The sequence below is a fragment of the Elgaria multicarinata genome, chromosome 5, assembly GCF_023053635.1.
Source record: "Elgaria multicarinata webbii isolate HBS135686 ecotype San Diego chromosome 5, rElgMul1.1.pri, whole genome shotgun sequence".
In the NCBI taxonomy this organism is placed as follows: domain Eukaryota; kingdom Metazoa; phylum Chordata; class Lepidosauria; order Squamata; family Anguidae; genus Elgaria; species Elgaria multicarinata.
In genome coordinates, this window is record NC_086175.1 from 23,868,045 (window position 1) to 23,882,306 (window position 14,262).

Here is a 14,262-nt window from a genome sequence, read left to right on the forward strand (position 1 = left end):
TAGGCTGGTATTTGTCAGAAAATAATGTTTTTTAAAAAAAATTCAAGAAGGTTCAACATTTCGGATCGTCAGATCCTTCGTCAGGAGCTACAATTGAAATATAATACGGGTCTCTACTTCCCTTGCTCGGCTTCGTCCATTTTCTTCTGCTGCCCCTTATGCCTGGAACGCTCTCCCAGAACATTTGAGAACTACAAGTTCAACCGCAGCTTTTAAAGCTCAGCTAAAAACTTTTCTTTTTCCTAAAGCTTTTAAAACTTGATTTTGTTCTGACTTTATACTTTTAGTTTTACCCTACCCAGTGCCTGTTTACTCTACCCTGTGCCTGTTTGCTTTCTCTTCCCCTCCTTATTGTTTTATCATAGTTTTATTAGAATGTAAGCCTATGCGGCAGGATCTCGCTATTTACTGTTTTACTCTGTACAGCACCATGTACATTGATGGTGCTATATAAATAAATAAATAAATAAATAAATAAATAATAATAATAATAATACAAATACCATGTTATATTTCAATTGTAGCTCCTGACAAAGGATCTGATGATCTGAAACATTGAGCCTTCTTGAACTTTTAAATAAAAACTTCTTTTTTTTTTTGGACAAATACCGTACCAGCCTACATTTATCATCCTGTATAGCACCAGAGCCAGCCTCTCTTTCCACACCTTTTTGTGGTGTGCTGTTTCTCCTTTCCCCCCTCATCGCCCTTACAGGACACCCAAAATAAGCTGTCTGTGGCTGCCTCATTCTAACGGTACAGGTGGTCCTATGGGACATCCCAATTTGTGCAGTAGATGTACTTATCTGAAGGTAGATAACACTTATAAACTCTAAAAGGAAACTTCAACAGTCATAAGACAGACGTGTCCTTCAAATTTCTATGCAGAAGAAAAGCATTCACCAGCTATTAGGAGTTTGAGAAACATTGGCCTAAATTCAAGCCATGCTGCGAATGAAAACAAGGGGTGATGAAAAGGACCCATTTAGAGTATTAGGATTTCTGAAAACTAGAAATGAAATTATTTTTGCAGAAAATCAGAGGGAATGTAACAGAGATGACACTAGATGTAGTTTGCACAGCAAAATCAGAAACAGGCAAATGGATATGAAAGTCAAGAATACGAATACCAGAGCTTACACCATGTTGCATTGTCTTCCAGATAGTCCTCTGGGAAGCAAAAGGGAAAGAAAAAGAAAAAGAATTCAAGACAAAGTGTTAGGATATAGAAAGCAGATAGCTGCACAAAAGATAATGTATCGGTATCAGCAAACCACTGTGAATTGGGTTTATTTAATTATGCACGCTATGGGTGACAATATACACATATCCAATTAGCCTTAAGCCATCTCTGCATCATTTAACTCTTCTTCCTTTTTTTGGGTACATTTTATTTTAAGTGCTTGAAATAATTTTTAATTTTATTTTTTCTCAGTGCTACAAAGCTATACAACAAAAGCTCTTAGCATTGTAAGAATGATATATACAAACATCCCAACCCTTTTCCATTAAACGATTTTTTTTTTTAAAAAACCACCACATATATTTATTTTTACTCTGATCCTGATTTCATCAAGGAATGTTCTACATAACAGAAAGAGATAGCTTTAAAAAAAGAAAGAAAAGAAAAATAACATCAGGAGCAATTCCTTCTCAACATCTTAATGGAAATAAATCTGAGGCACTTAATTCATACTGGAGATAGAAGCCCTTTTTGAAACTTAGGACTCCGTTAAGGGCCATTAGTTCTTAATTTTGTTCCCCATATATCCACGTGACTATTTTACACATGTACACATCCACCCACACCTCTTGGTTATTTTAGGTGACGTTTCGGCAAAGACTGACGCTATAAAGATGACAAAGATGTCTCTCACTTCATTTTAAACACTCTATACTGCCTTGTATTGCAGTGCTTATGATAAATCAATATAAAACAATCTGGCTATATATTATCAGGGAGACCTCAAAGACAGTTTTATTCCAAAAGCCCTTGTGTTTATTTTGGTCCCTTTCTGGCTCAGTTGCAATTGATTTGTTTTTGGTTGTTCTCTTCTGCTTCAAGTAATACAAAAAGAAAAAAAGAGAGGAGTTTTTTTCTGGTTGGAACCAGTTCAGATTATCCTACGTTGTTATCTAAGGATGAATCTTTACTCATTAGTCTGTGATAATTGTGTTTCTCCACTGAAGTGTAAATATATTAATAATAACATATCTTTTTTCCAAACTGGGATGTTGCCCATTACTCTGTACCATTGCATTTGATACCTGTTTTTTTTTTTTAAGTATTGCATTTATATCCTTCCTTTCTTCCATAATGGAACGCAAGGTGGTGCATCTCGTATGCATCCAGATACTGATATGATCCAGACCTGTAAGGCAGCTTGTATCACATGTTCTTCATATCATCTCCTGCCCTGGTACCAACTGAATTGGCAGCCTCAGAAAGTTCATCTGTGAGATCAGGGTTTATTGTGACTTGTCCAAGTTTTGGGAATAGATACAGTTGGGGGTTACGAACAGAGAAGGAAGTACCAGAAATAAAACACAGACACCAGAATATGGGATTAAAATAGGGCCTCTTTATTTACTCATGGCAATTCTACCCTCCATGGATCTGCGTGTGACCGTGCGGGAATCATCTTATTTCTCTTCAGGAATCTAGCCTGTCCCCAGGGTGATCCACTCCGCTGGAAAAGGGGGGGTCGGGTGACCTGGCCCCCTTTCCAACCACACTTGCATATTTGGGGAGACTGACCTGCGTCATCTCCACTCAGGCTGCACAGCCAAGTAGATGAGACAAGAAGGTCCCCAAAGTCAAACCATATCCTGGCACAAAGGCTTCAAAGCCCCGAGGAGCAGGACCTCTGGATTGCCCATCACCATAAAGGTGCCAGCGTGGTCACCGTCCCTATCCTGACTTCCACCAATTCCTGCACAACGCTGCCATTAGATCAACCTATTGATCCAGTATAGTGTAGGCGAAAACCTGCTCGTTTCTAAATGGCAGGGAAAATTCCTACTCAGCCCCCTCTCCAAAGAAGGTGACTAGTTACACCTATACTGGTTTACAGGGTGGGAGGGTGGGGCCGAAAGTGAAAGAGGCCAAGTGCCTCGTGGGGTTGAGCCTTTATACCCTCGGCTTCGCCCCCACAACACGAGGCAGCACACGTGCAGCCTGTGCTGTGGTTGTTTCGTTTCTATCTCCTCCCTGCTCGCAAATACCGGCCCCCGCCCGAGCCCGTTAGGCAGGGTGGTGAATGGGCTTTCAAGGCTGAGTTGCTTGGATTTTTCATCTCTCAGAAGAACACAGGAAATCGAGGAGAGAAATGCTTGTTGTAGCAGTGACTAGTCATGAGGCAACATTTATGGACAAGAAGCTATCACTGAAATTAAATGGTGGCTGGCGTGTCCAAGGGATATTAAGAGGATTCAGACAATTTATGAGCCTCGTAATCGATGAGCATGAGGAAGTTGGACAGGGTGGACAACAGAACAACACAGAGATAGTGATAATTCAAGGAAACAGCTTACTAGAAATCTGGGAACAAGAATAAATGAACCAGCGGATCCTGCTACAGTCATTATTAGTATTAGTATTATCTAGAGTGACCATATGGAAAAGAGGACAGGGCTCCAGTATCTTTAGCAGTTGTAGAGAAAAGAGAATTTCAGCAGGTGTCATTTGTATGCAGGCAGCACCTGGTAAACTTCCCTCTTCATCACAACAGTTAAAGCTGCAGGAGCCCTGCCCTCTTTTGTATCTGGTCAAGTGGCCAAGGCCCCTGCAGCTTTAACTATTGTGATGAACAGGGAATTTCACCAGGTGCTGCATCCATGCAAAAGACACCTGCTGAAATTCCCTTTTCTATACAACTGTTAAAAATACAGGAGCCCTGTCCTCCTTTCCATATGGTCATCCAATTATTACCATTGTGGATTCTACTTGAAGTAGACATTCCTCAAAGTATACATTATTAAAACTGGGGCAAACACAGGAAATGGCTTTTGGCTTCATAAACTCATAGACTCATAGGACATGTTTATCTACAGCTAAATAAAACATCCATGTTCAGAGGTATTATACCTCCAAGCATCTTATCTTGTGGGCAACAATAAGGAATGGTCATCACCTTTGTACGTTACCAGAGCATTTCCAGACGCATCTGGCTGTCTACTGCTGGGAACAGGATGTTAGACTACCGGGGGGGCGGGATCTACACTACTGCTTTAAAGCGCTTTATAACAGTTTTGACAACTGTTGGGGCCCAGGACACACTGCATATACAGGTTTCAAAACGTTTTCAAAGTGCTTTAAAGCGCTTTAAAAGCAGTAGTGTAGATCCCCCCAACTTGTATCTTGGTCGGAACCTGTCTAAACAACTTGGGAGATTTGTACCACAAGGAGAACTGTCTCGATTTATGCCTCCTCATCCATCAAATACTATAAACCAAGGGTGGGGAATTATCAGGATTGGGAACCAAATCTGACCCTCCTGGGGTCCTGATCCAGCCCTCCAGAATTCCCAGGTGGCCACACACGTTTTACTGGCATTGTCCCTTTTCTCCCAACAACTGATGACTGGGTGGTTTCCTGGCTTTTGTGTACCCTCCCTCCCCCCATTCTAAAATGCCCCTCTTAAGGCTTAGTTATTGGAAAACAGAGCTACAATATGTTCCAGGGGTCTGGAAACAAAGCCCTATGAGAAGAGACTGAAAGAACTGGGCATGTTCAGCCTGGATACGAGAAGACTAAGGGGAGACATGATAGCACTCTTCAACTACTTGAAAGGTTATCACACAGAGGAGGGACAGGATCTCTTCTGGATCATCCCAGAGTGCAGGACATGGAATAATGGGCTCAAATTACAGGAAGCCTGATTCCGGCTGGACATCAGTAAAAACTTCCTGACTGTTAGAGCAGTGCGACAATGGAACCAGTTACCTAGGGAGGTTGTGGGCTCTCCCACACTAGGGACATTCAAGATGCAGCTAGACAGCCATCTGTCAGTGATGCTTTAAGGTAGATTCCTGCATTGAGCATGGGGTTGGACTCAATGGCCTTATAGGCCCCTTCCAATTCTACTATTCTATGATTCTTTGTCGTGCGTACACATGGGTATTTTTAGTCTCCCCCGCTTTACCTTCGTTCCCACCCACCACTGGAATATGGCCTCTGAGAGCTTCTCTGGAATTGAATTTTGCTCTTGAATTGAAAGGTTTCCCACCTGTGCTATAAACTTATCCTTAATTCCTTGTTCATTCATTTACAGTGTGATCCTATGCATACATCTATAGATGTAAGTCTCAGTGAATTCAGTTGGGATTTCTCTCAGGCAAATAGGTGTAGGATCGCAGCCTGAATTAGTTGGGAAGCAGAGCAGGGCTTTTTCAGTTGTGTTAGCCATAGTCTGAAATTTTCTGCCCAGGTTGATTGGTTAGGCAACCCCTTCTACAATTTCTACTGACAGGGAAGGGCCCTTATTATTTTTGAAGGCTTTTCTCAACCACAGATAAATTATGGAATGGGACTGAATTAACATTTTTGCTATTGTGTAAGCTGGTCTTCGGAGTGGTAATGCTCATATTGGTATTGATAGTATTTTAATTATTAGCTGAAATGCATTGTATCATGCCTTTTGCATGTCACTTTGGGAATGCTTTATTTGCATAGCAAAGTGAGTCATAAATAATAAAACAAGTTTTTATACTGTTGTTTTTATGTTTTTGGTTTTAAATTTTGTATACTTTTTAATGTTCACTGTTTTTAACTTTTGTAAACTGCCCAGAGAGCTTCAGCTATGGGGCGATATATAAATGTAATAAGTAAATAAATAAACATGAACAGCAACACATACATTTTCCCAATTCACATTCAGTCCAGAGAAAAATGGGAATAACCGTAAACTGCAGCATATGGCTAAGTGGGAACCATGATCATTTGCCTACTGTTCTACAGAAATGCAGAAAAGTATGTGGCAGAGTCACATAAAGCTAAATTTGTCCATGCAAGTCATTGGGATTGCACAGGACAGATTGCCTTATTTACACTGAGATTTGCTCATGTTTCAGATACCAGGGACCAGCCACCAGTACAACTGCTGTAAATCCTTAGTACAGACAGACATGAGTTGCTCTAAAAAGTGTCCTTTTGTCTTCTTCTTCTTGGTATAGTTAATCCTGGATTCAAGCTACTAGTAAGCAGCACAGCTTCAAAACATCACTTATCCCCATTTTGTCAGCCCGTTTTATGAGTTTACTTTGGCTTAGCTGACTCCTCTCTAGCTGAAATACACAAAGAAGGTATTGTTCTTTGTCCTTACAACAGTGTTTTTATAATTTTTAAGGCCGATTCCCACTGCTGTAGAATGAGTGAAAAATAGCTTTATGATATGTTAGGAAGTGTTTCCTGGCAGAGACGTGAAAGATCCTGATTCTCATTTCACAGCTTATTTACAGATGTAATTTGGGGTGATGGGGAAGGGCAATCACAGAGAATTCAAAAATTCTGTGTATCAAAAATGTATGTGTTATATGAATGTGCTAATTGCATATTTATTTTGCCCTTGGTTATGTCTCCAGGATTCCCCCACCCCATTTTTTAAAACAATGTGCTGGATCCAGACTTAGGCAGGATCTACACTACTGCTTTAAAACGGTTTATAACAGTAGTGACAACTGTTGAGGCCCAGGACACACTCCCTATACAGTCTTCAAAATATTTTCCAAGTGTTATATCCTGGAAATGCAGTTAACTAACTTAAGTCCCAATGGTTTCAGTGGGTCTACTCTAAGCATATTTAAGTCTGCACCGAACATACTGGCCCCATTCAGAAGACACCTTAAACCATGGCTTTAACCACAGTGGTTAAGCCAGAAAGCCAGGCTGTGTTCAGAAGACACCTTAAACCATGGCTTTAACAACAGTGGTTAAGCCAGAAAGTCTTATTCACTGTGGTTAAAGCCATGGTTTAAGGTGTCGTCTGAACAGGGCCAATGACTCCAGTCTTGCTGAAGTGTAACTCACAGTGGCCATGGAAGACGAAGCATTCCCATCACTAGTCCAATAGGGCTCCGATTAGCACCAAAATGTGGATGCAAATGTGCATTCAGAGGTACCTCTGTATCCATATTATGGGCTGACTGTGCACATGCCTGATTCATACAGATTCCCCTTGCTAGATGGCAGGTTTTTTTTTTTTTTTAAAAAAAACCCTTCATTTCTACTCGAGCAGTCCATGTTCTGAATTAGCAGGAGAGAAAAGTATTTTTGAACTGCAATTGTGGCAAGTAACCTGCTCCTGAGCAGATGTGTTTCTGTGGAAAATATGTGAATTGGAATATATGTGTCAGCATGTGCCAATAGACGGATATTGGATATTTTGCTGGAGGTCTTCAAGTGGAGGCTGGACAGCCATCCGTTTGGGATGTTCTACCTCTGGGCTTCCTGCATGGGGCAGTGGGTAGGACTAGATGGCCTCCAACACCCCTCCGACTGTAGATTCTATGATACTTACATTTTAAAAAATTATATATATAAATTCTCAAAATTTATATATATAAAATGCTTAGGTATGTTTCCGTAAAGGCTTCAGCTGATACAGGTTGCTAAGCAACAGTAACCCCGGGGGAGAGGGTCTGGATCATGAGCGAGGCACGGCTGGGGCCCTTGGTGTCTGGGTGGGAGGCCGCTTGCCTGCTGCGAGCCCAGGCCCCAGCCTAATCTCATGCGAGATAGGCGGGCGGCCCAAGGCTGACAGGAACCCTGGGGAAAGGGGGACACCTGCTCCCCCTCCCCCCAACCTCCCTGCCCCCCAGATCGGCCAGACAGTGCTGTATCAGCAGCCTCCAAGCAGCCCGCGCCCCTGCAATGATATTTAATTAATAAACTTTAAGATATGCTACAACAGCGTGTGTTACGCCGGGTACAGCTAGTATGATAGAAATGTTGCTGTTGTTAATAATAGTAATTGGATTTCTTAGTTGTGTTTCTCATAAGAGAAACTTACAACAAAATTACAAAACACACACACACACACACACACACACACACACACACACATATATATATATATATATATATATATATATGCTAAAAACAAATGCCATTCAAATACCACCACCACCACCATCATCATACATGTGTACATACTGATGATATCGGCAAGATATCGTAATTTCTTTTAAAATATAGCATATCCTATCATCTCAGCCATGTAGGTATTACAAATTTGGATATATTTGGACATATTTATAAGAAATTCTTATTGTAACACTTTGCAGCCAAACTCTTTGAGTAAGCTGCAGAATTAGCGAACATTTATTTTTTAAAAAAGAGAGGAATGAAGAAAAAAAACTTTACAATGAAGTCACTGTACTACAGCAGTTTTACTTTTATATTTTGGATGTAAAGAGTCATTTCAGAGTAATCTTCAATAGAAAAGCTTGAATAGGATTCCTCTAGAGGGGAGTACCTTGCAGTGCTTGTCAAAACAAAAATATTTATTTTGTGTCTGAGGGGACGATGGTTGAAGGCACTGATTGCTAAAACACTGTTGCATATGTCTAATGTAGTTATAAAACAAGTTTTTCGTCCGGTCTTGTATGAAATGTGAATTCCTTAATTAAACTTTAGCGAGGGAAGATGCATTATGCATGCGGACACTTAACAACAATAAGTGCTTATTTAATTATGAGTGGAGCTGTAAAAATGAGTGTATTGTGAAGTTAATTGGTAGCTGAAGTGATTGCACTTTAATGTGACAGGCACGAGATTACTCATTTCAGATGTAGGCATGCTCCATTTTCTCACGGACGGAAATGGATCTATCTGTCGAAATGCTGCTCTCTGTGTTTCATCTTGAGAGTAACGTATTACAACTAGTGAAAATATCTCCCAAATGGTGGGAATCTTTTAAATTGGCCATATGGCCAGGCTCAATTCGCCATTTGGAACTTAGATCTTTAAATCATGGAAGGGGAAAGTGGGAGAGGTTTGCTTTTCTTGCTGCTTACCACAATGGCCTTTAACTAACAGTGCTATACTTACCAGGGCCAGATCTACACTACTGCTTTAAAGCGCTTTATAACTGTTTTGAAAATGGTATATGGAGTGTGTCCTGGGCCCCAACAGTTGTCAAAACTGTTAGAAAGTGCTTTAAAGCACTTTAATGCAGTAGTGTAGATCCTGCCTAAATAGGAGAACATGGGAGACGGGGGTGGAGCTGCACTGAGTAGCCCCTCCCTCTGGCATTTGAGCATTGAGCAAGAATGTCTCCAGGAGGGACCTTCGCTGGACATGCCAGTGCTGGCTCCAGAATTTGGAAGGCCCTCATTTAGTGTGACGATATGAAAAGGAGGACAGGGCTCCTCCTTTATCTTTAAGAGTTGTATAGAAAAGGGAAATTCCCTCTTCCTCACAACAGCTAAAGCTACAGGAGCCCTGTCCTCTTGAACAGATACAAAAGAAGGCAGGGCTCCTGTAGCTTTAGCTGTTGTGAGGAAGAGGGAATTTCACCAGGTGCTACATGCATACATATGAGGCCCAGTATTGGGCAAAAGGCGGAATCATCATCATCATCATCATCATCATCATCATCATCATCATCATCATCTTCTTGCTGAAATTCCCTTTTCTATACAACTATTAATGATTCAGGAGCCCTTTCCTCCTTTCCATATGGTCACCCTACCTCATTGCTATTGCCACCAGCTGTTATTGCTCCTCTTCCTCTTTGTTATTACTGCTACCAATTCCTAGCTTGACAGAGAGCCAGTGAGCAAGTAGGCCCCTACTGCTCCTCCCTTGCATCACCACCACTGGTGGACGAACAAGTTGCAATGGCGAAGAGGTGGAGCATCTCCAGGAGCCTCTTGTCAATGGGCTTCTTCAGACGAGTGTTTTATCACATGCTCGCGACTGGCCACTCACAATGCAGTGATCGTCCTGTGCATCTCAGAAAAGCCAACTTTTCTGAGAAGTTCCGCTATAAAGTGCCCACTAGAGGGAGCTGTCCCATTAAACTGCGTTGAAGCTGTACAAGCCACATGGTCGTTTCTCTTCCTGCTCTTTCGCTCTGTGTAATTGGAGCTCATTACAGAAGCGGAAGAGATGCAGCTTCAGAGCCAACGGTAAGGGAACACGACTTCCCATTTCCCTTCGGCTGAAGGAGGTCATAGTTGGTGTCCTGCACCCCACAGACTCTGTCTTTGAAACATGCCTGTTTTATTTAAACAAAGCCTTTCCACTGTGTTCTCTCAGGCTGTGGCCCCTCCCTCCTCAGGGTTGGAAGGGGTGAGCATTGCCCCCAACCACTTCCTGGTTCCTCTTCGGGAGAACAACCCACTCAGGCCAAATCCAGTACTTCTTTCATACTGTTACACTCGACAGGTGCCCAGTCCTTGATGCCTACCCTTAATGCCGGTCCAGGTGCATGTGAAGCCCTCCATGCGAGCCAGAATCCTGTCAGCATGGTGTTTTGACTCATGTGGAGGCCAGACGTTTTTGTTCTATGTGCGGACACCAGTGGAGGGGATCAGATGACATGTGTGACATCCTAGGCAAAACTACACAATGTGGCCTTGCTCTGGGGTCGCATGTTCACTTATCCATTCAGTTGAATGCCGGAATAGGGCTTATGCATTGAAAGAGATTTTTCCTTGCTGCTTTGCTGAGGGGGGTGGGTGCGCTATTTGGGGGGGGGGCAGGGTTCTTTCTCCCAGGTGAACCTACATAGGTTCCTCAAACAGGCAGGATCTACACTCCTGCTTTAAAACAGTTTATATAACAGTAGTGACAACTGTTGGGGCCCAGGACACACTCCACAGACAGTTTTCAAAACATTTTCAAAGTGTCATATCCTGCTTGGTGTAGATCTGGCCACAGTGTCTACTAGCTTCTCATCCCTCTCAGGTTTCTGACAGTACCCAGAACGGTGAATTGCCCTAAGAGAATTAGCTTGACAGAGAGAAGTGACAGGTGAGAAGCACACTCCACACATAATGACACGGTGATCATTTGTGGCAGCCCATATGTAGCGCTACATTTGGGGATGTGAGGAGCCAGCACATTTGCCATTGTGGAATCCTGTGGGAGGGAGTTCCATGCACATGAGCAAGAAGGCTCCAAAAGCCTGGGACCAGGACCAAGCCAGGGAGTCCAGCAGTATTTGATTATGGCGGTCAAACATTTAACTGGGCCCATCAAAGATGTGCTTGATTGAGTAGCAGCAGCCTATTAGGGCAAAAGCACAAGGGAGGCCTAATGAAGAAGAGAGGTTTTTATTTATTTACTTATTTATTACATTTATATCCCGCCTTTTTTTCTCCGAGGAACCCAAGGCAGCATACATATCCTCTTCCTCCCCCCCCCCCCCCATTTTATCCTCACAACAACAACCCTGTGAAGTAGGTTGGGCTGAGAGTCTGTGACTGACCCAAAGTCACCCAGTGGGTTTCCATGGCTGAGTGAGGACTAGAACCTGGATCTCCCAACTCCCAGTCCAACACTTTAGCCACTACACCATGCTGGTTAGATGGAATTCCAGAGAAGTGGATCTGGGATGGGATGCATGGATGTGTGGGGGATCAAGAAACAGAGTAATTGGGCTGAGGTTGGTGAAGCAGAAGGGGCTTACTTAATATTCTTACTTAACACAACCTCCAAAATCCATAAGGTTCATGCTATTGGATGCAACACTGCGAATTAATTCTGTGAAATATCAGAAGCAGATGGTATAACAAAGTACCATCTAATAAAAGGTTATTGCTATCTCTGGCAGTTTATTAGCAGATTTTATTTCTAACACATCCAGCTATCTGTTGTCAAGATGTTATGCCAGAATGTAGATATAGGAATGCACATCCCGCTGAAAACAATGCCGGGAGCGTAGATCACATCCACGCTCAAGTGCATATTTGGATGGGCTTGGGACGCTCTAGCGCTGTTGAAATTAAGCAGGTATGGACCTGTAGGACCACCAAAAGCTCCATATCTGCATGGTAGATGACTGCAAACTCTATCTAAGCAACTGTGAGAGTTTTAAAAGAAAAGAAAGCTATATATATATATATCATATAATTCCTGGAGATGGTTAAGGTATTTTTTAAAAAATAGGAATGCCATGAAAGATGATGAGCTTCCAGTATGGTCTTGAACTTGTGGGCTCCTGCTCTTAAAACTATCTGGTGAGTCTTTCTATCCATCCCAAAAAAATGTTTCAGGACATTCATCAAAGTTGTGGGCCTGATGTACCTGGGGCAGTGATGATGGGGAAGTCTGCTTGCCTTTGATAAAACCACTTTCGGGGTCAGCAACTTCCACCAAAGATGTACTGGGAGACAGCCTTGAGAGAAGCATCCTTGCTTGGGTCCAACTTTAGCATTTAAGTGCAATGAGTTGTACCAGAATGTGCATAGGGACACACATCTCATTGAAAACAATGCATTGAGGATAGAAAGCATCTATAATAAAATGCACATTCTGATAATGCACATTTGGATGTGTATCAGATTGATACCTGCATCTCGTGACCCAAGAAGTGATTCACATGAAATTTTCCTCAGCTGAATCAAGGCATCCACCCAAACTCTACCCTTCCCTCATGGCTGTCAAAAGCGTTGTTTTCTTACATTCTGTGGGGGTTGTGGGGTGCTCAGTAGGATCATTTGGTCATAGGAACAGTGCTGAGTAAGAAGGCATATAACACTTTGACATAATTTCAAAATATCCCAGTTTTTTAAACAGCCATTCATTTTATCGGATGACAATTGCTCAAATTGTATGAACAATCTTTAATTATTATGATACTTCTGGTTTGGTTGTGTACAGCTATGTAGTGAAACACTACAGCCCCAGACCTGGCTCAGAGGACATGACAGCCCACCCTGCGTTAATCCACTCAGCTGGTGGGGGTTATTTGAGGATTAAACAACTCTCTCATAATCCATGGTATGTTTTAGGTTTATGTGAGGGTTGTTTAACCCTGAAATAACCCTGCCAACCAATGCTGGCAACCCTTGGCCAGGGCTTGCATATTTATAACGATTACCAGCGGGACTCCAGTTCCTTGCAGGTAAATTAACCCATGATGGGCTGCCGTGTCATGCAAACTGGCCTATTGTCTAATAACAAACACAACCCAAGTTTAAGGGAGAAAATATGGGATGTTTAATGATTTGTAAAGTTCTACAGTAGCTAACCAAAATTATGTTGTTGTTGTTTTAAAGATTTGCAACCTGAAAAAAAAGCAAAGACTTAGGGCCTTGCTAGACGAGGCCTTAGTGCGCTGTGAGGCCCGGTTTCCCTGCTGTGTGTCCAGATGACCCACAGGGGAATCTGGGGTCAGGCCGCACTGAAGCCTCCCTTAACGCTCCATAAGCGAATTTGCTTATGGCGCGCCTTTTCCGCAGCCCCGGCCTGAGGACGAGGCTGCGAAACGTCTAGCAAGGTCTGTGGCTTTTTGCGGCTACTCGCTTAGCCGGGAAAAGCCACAGACTGGGCAAAGCGCTCATACGAGCGCTGTGCCCATTGGGCCAGGGGGGGATCCCGGGGGGGGAAGGCCAGACCTGGCAGGAGGGGGGGAGAAGGCCGGGCACCAGGATGGCATCAGGGAGAGGGAGGACGGGCAGCATGGACATCGGGGAGAGGGAGGACGGGCGACACGGACATCGGGGAGAGGGAGGACGGGCGGCATGGACATCGGGGAGAGGGAGGACGGGCGACACGGGCATCGGGGAGAGGGAGGACGGGCGGGGAAAGAGTGGGCAGGGAGGCATCGGGGATGGCAGGGGGGATCAGGAGCGGGTTTTTTTTAATTTTTTTTTAAAAAAGGCGCTTACCTTGTCCGCGGCTTCAGGGTGCACATGGCCCCTTTAAATTGAAAACAAAATGGCCGACACTACAGGGCTTCCAGAGTCCCTGCGCGTCGGCCGTCTAGGAGGTGGGGCAGCGCGCGCTAAAGTTAGCGCGCCGTCGCCCCGCCTCCCTGCTGGCTTAACCGGCATGGTCTAGCAAGGCCCTTACACTGCTTGAGAAAGCACAGGTAAGAATTTTGCTATAACTAGCTTTTCCCCTCCTTCATTTAACAAGTAAATCAGAGATGGGAAACCTCTTTTAGCCCCACAGCTGAATTCAAATTCGGAGAGGCTCTCAAGGGGCACATTCCAGTGGTGGGTGGAGCCAAAGGAAATGGGGGATGGGCAAAGCAAAAGGGTTGAGGGCAAAAATACAACAACCCCCCCCCCCATTCAACACACACACAC

The 14,262-nt window shown here is 43.4% G+C and overlaps 1 protein-coding gene across 1 annotated transcript in view; it reads right to left on the reverse strand.

Annotated features, from left to right (window-relative positions):
• Positions 1-14,262, reverse strand: part of GPC6 (glypican 6) — a 912,081-nt gene that overhangs the window by 49,226 nt on the left and 848,593 nt on the right. The gene's annotated exons all lie outside the window — the stretch shown is intronic.